Source organism: Symphalangus syndactylus, chromosome 12 (assembly GCF_028878055.3).
Source record: "Symphalangus syndactylus isolate Jambi chromosome 12, NHGRI_mSymSyn1-v2.1_pri, whole genome shotgun sequence".
NCBI classification, from domain to species: domain Eukaryota; kingdom Metazoa; phylum Chordata; class Mammalia; order Primates; family Hylobatidae; genus Symphalangus; species Symphalangus syndactylus.
In genome coordinates, this window is record NC_072441.2 from 131,219,987 (window position 1) to 131,225,192 (window position 5,206).

The following is a 5,206-nucleotide window of genomic DNA, read 5'->3' on the forward strand; positions in this document are numbered from 1 at the left end:
GCACTTGGGAAGGCTGAGGTAGGCGGATCACCTGAGGTCAGGAGTTCAAGACCAGCATGGCAAACATAGTGAAAGCCCCGTCTCTACTAAAAATACTAGAAAAAGCCAGGTGTGGTGGCGGGCGCCTGTAATCCCAGCTACTCGGGAGGCTGAGGCAGGAGAATTGCTTGAACCCAGGAGGCGGAGGTTGCAGTGAGCTAAGATCACACCGTTTCACTCTAGCCTGGGCAACAAATGCAAAACTCTGTCTCAAATAAATAAATAAATACATAAATAAATAGAGATGGGTGGGAGTGAGACCAGCTATATATTTTACGGGGTCCAGGGCAAAATGAAAATGCAGGGCCCCTTGCCTAAAAAGTAAAGATTTCAAGATGGTGACATCAGAACATTATGGGCCCTCTGAGCCCAGGGCCCTGTGTGACTGCATGGGTCACACGCCCATGAGGCGGCTGCAGGAGGGAGCATGCTGTGAGGAGGTGGGCTCGAGGCAGCCCCTTGGGGTGGATGTGTAGGTTGGTGCACATGGGTGTTCACATGGCAGCTGGAACCAGCATCTGACTCTTATGTGGGCATTTGGGTAGCATCTTCCATAAGCACAGGGCAGCCACCACCAAGTCTCTGTGGGCACCAAGCCAGCAGTGTGGCTCAAGAGACCGTCTGTACAGGGGAGCTGGTGCCACTGAGCATTTGGGGGCTGTCTGGAGTGTGAGCAAGCCGGGAAGAATGCATGTCTGCGGGTGGAGCAGGTGTGTGGAGCATCAGGCAACAGAGTGTGGCTGTGTGTCTGCCGGTTTGCAGTGGGGCTGTGTACACAGGCATGAGAGACAGGGAGACAGACACCCTGGGATTGTGTGGTCCAGTGCAGAAGTCAACATGTCCCAGGGGTGTGAGAGGATGTGTGTGTGCGTGTGTGCTGTGAATGTGTGGGGAATGTGTGTGAGAGACTGTCAGTGTGTGGGGGCGTGTATGCCTATTCCCACGTGCCTTCCTGGGTGCTGGCCCCTGCTGTCTTCCCTACTGTGAGGGCTCCCAGGTGAAGACCTCTCCAGCCTGCCCCAACCCAGCTCCCAGGCCTTTGTGGGACCAAGTCCCCTCTCAGAACGACATTCCTGCCTGCTGTGGGGTGGGCAGCCCCACAGAGCGGCCTCCTAGGCTGCTGGGGTGATCCTGGGCCAGTGGTGTCAGGTTCCCAGTGCTGAGCCCTCCCTCTGCAACCCTCTGAGGGCCTTTGTTGGAAGTTCAGACACACTTGTCAGGGGGGCGGGCAGCAGGCCACCTTCCTAATCGGCTTTCCCAGAAGCTAAAGGAGAATGAGTGATGGGGGTGGAGGGCTCCAGCCCAGAGCAGCTCTGTGGGAAAGAGATGAGGGAGTTGCCCAGCCCTAAAGGAGTCCATCCCCCAGACCCTCTCAGCAGGGGCCCCTTCCCCAAGGGCCCCTAAGGAACCAGACCCCTGAGCTGCAAGAACACTGGCCAAAGCCTAAGAGAAGGGGGAATTACCGGGCGCCGTGGCTCAGCCAGGTGGTGGCTCACGCCTGTAATCCCAGCACTTTGGGAAGCAAAGGCAGGTGGATCACCTGAGGTCAAGAATCTGAGACCAGCCTGGCCAACATGGTGAAACCCCGTCTCTACTAAAAATACAAAAAAATTAGCCAGGAGTGGTGGTCAGTGCCTGTAGTCCCAGCAACTGGGGAGGCTGAGGCAGGAGAATCCCTTGAACCCGGGAGGTGGAGTTTGCAGTAAGCCAAGACCGCACCATTGCACTCCAGCCTGGGCAACAAGAGCAAAACTCCATCTCAAGAAAAAGAAAGAGAGAAAATGGGGAATTTGGAGAGAAGCTTCGGGGAGCCGCCTACCTTTCCCATTTCCCCCACCATGGGCTATCTGAGCACCAACGGCATGCTGGGCCCAGAACTGCTCAGTTTCTCAGCCTCCCCAGTGCCTTCTCCTTTTTACCTCCTCTGAGCCACCCAGGAAGCAGGCTGGACCTGGTTAAAGATTCCGATTCAACAGAAGAGGAAACTGCAGACCAGAGAGGGGTAGTTGTTTGCCCTCAGTAAACAGCAAGCCAGGCTTAGCTCATCCTGGCTCCATCAGTAGCTTCCTCTTCTCTTCGTGGCCAGCGTTTCCCTGAGGTCCCATCCTCTGTTTCTCTGTCTGTAATCTCATTTAGCAATGTGGCTTCATTCACCATCTCCCTGTGACAACCATCAAGGCTAAGAGCATGGATTCTGGGCCAGCCAGGTTCATCCCTTGGTTGGCCCATGACTAGCTATGTGGCCCTCGGCAATTTATTTAACCACTCTGTACCTCAGTTTTCCCATCTGTAAATGAGGATAGTAATAGTACCTACCTCATAGAGTTGTGTAAGTATTAAGTGACTTCTTTTATTTATTATTATTATTAATTATTATTATAATTATTTTTTAAGACAGAGTCTCACTCTGTTGCCCAGGCTGGAGTGCAGTGGTGCAATCTCGGCTCACTGCAATCTCCACCTCCCGGGTTCAAGCAATTCTCCTGCCTCAGCCTCCTGAGTAGCTGGGAATACAGGTGCCCACCACCACGCCCGGCTAATTTTTGTATTTTTAGTAGAGTCAGGGTTTCACCATATTGGCCAGGCTGGTCTCGAACTCCTGACCTCAAGATCTGCCCACCTCGACCTCCCAAAGTGCTGGGATTACAGGAGTGAGCCACCATGCCCAGCCAAGTGACTTCTTATGTGTAAGGTGCCAGGCACAGAGAGAGTCTGTGTCGGCAGCAGAGGCAGACCCTACATCTTCCCTTGAACAAATAGAAGGCTCCTCAATTGCAGCAAACAAGACCACCCTGACCTCAGGATCATTTTCGGACACTCACTCCACTCCAGCAGAGTAGGAGTCTCCATCTATCCTATTGCCCGGCCAGAGACTTGAAAGTACCCTTGATCCTCCCCATCCTGCTTAAAATCACCACAACGATTTTCCTTCGTCGAAATCTCTCATCAATCCGACCCCTGCTCTGCACTCCCTCCCCCAGTCCAGATGGATGCCACCCTCCTCTCACCAGGACGTGACAGATACTGGCCTCCTCTCTGATCTCCTGCCCCCAGCTCCTTCTCATGAGCCACCATGCAGTGAAAGTGGGGGTTACTAAAATACACATAGATGACCCCACTCCCTCACTGGGAATAGCTTCCAGTGCCTCCCACACCCTTGGCCCTTGGGCTTCAGTCCAAGGTCCTTGTTTCCCTCCTCATCCTCACCGGCTGGCACCACCCCCACCATCCTCAAGCCCCACCCAGACAAGTCCCTTGTTCTTTCAAGGCTCAGGGCTTTGGCAAGCTGGCTCAGTCCTGCAGCTTTCTATGAGCTATGCCTCTCCCAGGGCACCCTTCTCTTTGACTTCCTGGTGAACACTGGACCCATGAGACTCAGGTCAAAAGTCTCCCTCCCAAGGGGCCTTGCTGATCTCCCTAGACTGAGCTAGGGGTCCTCTTCTGTGCTCCCACAGATATCCCCCTTTTTTTTTTTTTTTTTTTTTTTGAGACAGAGTCTCACTCTGTCGCCCAGGCTGGAGTGCAGTAGTGCCGCGGCTCACCGCAACCTCCGCCTCCCAGGTTCAAGCAGTTCTCGTGCCTCAGCCTCCCGAGTAGCTGAATAGCTGGGATTACAGGCACACGCCACCACGCCTGGCTAATGTTTGTTATTTTTAGTAAAGACAGGGTTTAGCCATGTTGGCCAGGCTGGTCTCGAACTCCTGACCTCAGGTGATCCGCCCACCTTGGCCTCCCAAAATCCTGGGATTACAGGCATGAGCCACTGTGCCCATCCCAAGGTCTCCATTTTTTGAACACCATATCACCCTGTGTGGTATTGTTTTCCTTACTTGTTTCTATGTAGCCAGCTCCCAGCACAGGCAGAGGCATACAGCAGGTGCTCTGTATATGCTGAGTGCATGAGTGATTTGAACTGCAGTGTTACCAGGGCGCCCTTTATGCCAGGGAAGGTGTGTCCCTTGGGGCTGAAGTACATTGGAGGCAGTCAATGGCTCAGGCCAGGGGAGGGAGCTGTGGGAGATTTGAGGCAGATATTTGATCTCTCAGCCCCTCCCAGGGAGGCAGAGGACAAGGTGAAAGAGAGCCGCTCCCCGCCCTAATCCTCAGCCCGCTGGGGGGAGAGGAATGTGTCTCCTGGGGTGGACCTGGGAAGTGGGGAGGTCAGGGCCCGCCCCTGGGAAGCCAGCAGACAGCTCCCTGTGTACATTCAGGCCTGCTGGGTTCTCCTACCAGGAAATCCGCAGACAGAGGAGACTGTCACCTCCCCCAAACCTCAGCCAGGTGCACGCACCACCTCTTCTGGCTCTGGGCCCTGCGCAGGCACTCTGGAGCACCGGGGAAGAAGGTGGAGCCAAAGCAGCCAGGACTGAGCAGAGATCTCTTGTCTTTTTCTTGAAATGCAGCTGGAGGGACCTGGGTTTCACAGCAAGAACTTCCTGGCTGTGCATTTTTTCTGCACTTATTGCCTGTATGTACAGTCTTGCCATCTATCTTGCGCTGTCTCTCCTGCTCATCGTGAATGTGCTCATACACACACAGATGCAAGCAGACACTTAGGAATACATAGCACAGGTTCTCAGACCTGCAGATAGACTTATAATAACACAGACACACCACAGCGCACCGTGGCAGAAAGCCCTCCTTCATCCTCTGCTTGCTCACCTCTGAGGACAGAGCTCACAGCCTCTGAAGGCCTCCCTTTCCACTGGAAAACAGCTCTGGCTGTAGATCCAAATGTCTCTTCTTACCACTCCCCTTTGGTCCTGGCTTACTTGTAGTTTTCCACAGAATCCCCTGCCTCTCTCTGTCCTGCAGACCCATCCATCTCCCAGGCTACACTGAATACTCCCAGGCATTGCTTGTCTTGGGTGTCCCATGTCCCAGGCTACTCTGCCACTTGTGTTTGGGTGAGGTCCAAACAGCCTAGAGAAGATGGAACTCTCCCCCATTATCTGCTCCCCTGCAGCCATTCCAGAGTGGCATCCCTGCTGCAGATTAGTAAGGGCCACAAAGAGGGCTACACAGTCAGCGTGACAATGGCCAATAATGCAGTAGGTCCGCCTCCCTCCCCACTGGCCATGGCATCAGAGGGGCAGTGAACAGACCTGGAGGCACTGCCTGCTCAGGCCACTGCAGGCATCTCTGGGAATGAACATGGACTGAGGTC